A 1,007-nucleotide genomic window follows, 5' to 3' on the forward strand; every position below is an offset into this window, starting at 1 on the left:
TGTCCAGAATACATTAGACAAGTCTCACTGTCTGCCTTCCAAGGAGCATTCTGGCTGTACATCTTCCAAGACAGACTTGTTTGTTCTTCCGGTAGTCCATGATACTTTGAATATTAGTCACTAGCACTATGATTTGAATGCATCAATTCTTCAGTCTTCTTTATCCAATGTCCAACTTTCACCTGGATGTTAAGCAATTAAAAGTCCATGGCTTGAGTCAGGAGCACCTTAATCCTCAAAACGACTTCCTAGGTCTTGTGCAGCAGATTCCCATTGTAATGGGTTTTCCGGAGGCTGCTTCCATGTGCATTGGTTGTGGAGCCAAGCAAAATTAAACTCTGGACAATTTCCATCCTTTTCTCCATTTATCTTATTATCCATTGGTCCAGTTGTAAAGACTTTTATTTTCTTTACAATGAGTTGCAATCCATGCTGAAACCACAAGTGTTTCGAGTCCTCCTCACTTTCACCAAGCTAGATTGTGTCATTTGCATACCACATGTTGTTACTAAGCATCCCTCCAGTCTTGAGGCCACGTTCTTCATATAGTCCAACTTCTCTGATTTACTCAGCCTACAGTTTGAATATATATGGTGATTGAATACAATGCTGACACCTTTTCTGATTTGGAGCCATACAGCCCTTCATTATTATGTTTGAATGACTGCTTTTAGATCCATATACTAGTTCTACACGAGTACAATGACGTGTTCTGGAAATCCCATTATTCTCAATGTTAACCATATTTTTTTCATAATCCACACAGTCTGATTCATTTGTACAGTCATAAAAATAAAAGTAAACATCTTGGTATTTTCTTCCTTTAGCCAAGATCCATCTGACATCAGATGGCATCTCTCTCTTTTTTTTCTTTCAGATGCTATCTCTTGGTGTCACATACGTTTCTGATCTTGGCTTGAATTTACGGAAGCACCTTGTGTATGTACTGCTACAACCATAGTTGAATGCTCTTCAGCGAAGTTTTGTTTGCATGTGATATTGGCCGA

Source organism: Echinops telfairi, unplaced genomic scaffold, assembly GCF_000313985.2.
Source record: "Echinops telfairi isolate 266 unplaced genomic scaffold, ASM31398v2 ScPeMD7_1;HRSCAF=3_0, whole genome shotgun sequence".
Lineage (NCBI taxonomy): Eukaryota > Metazoa > Chordata > Mammalia > Afrosoricida > Tenrecidae > Echinops > Echinops telfairi.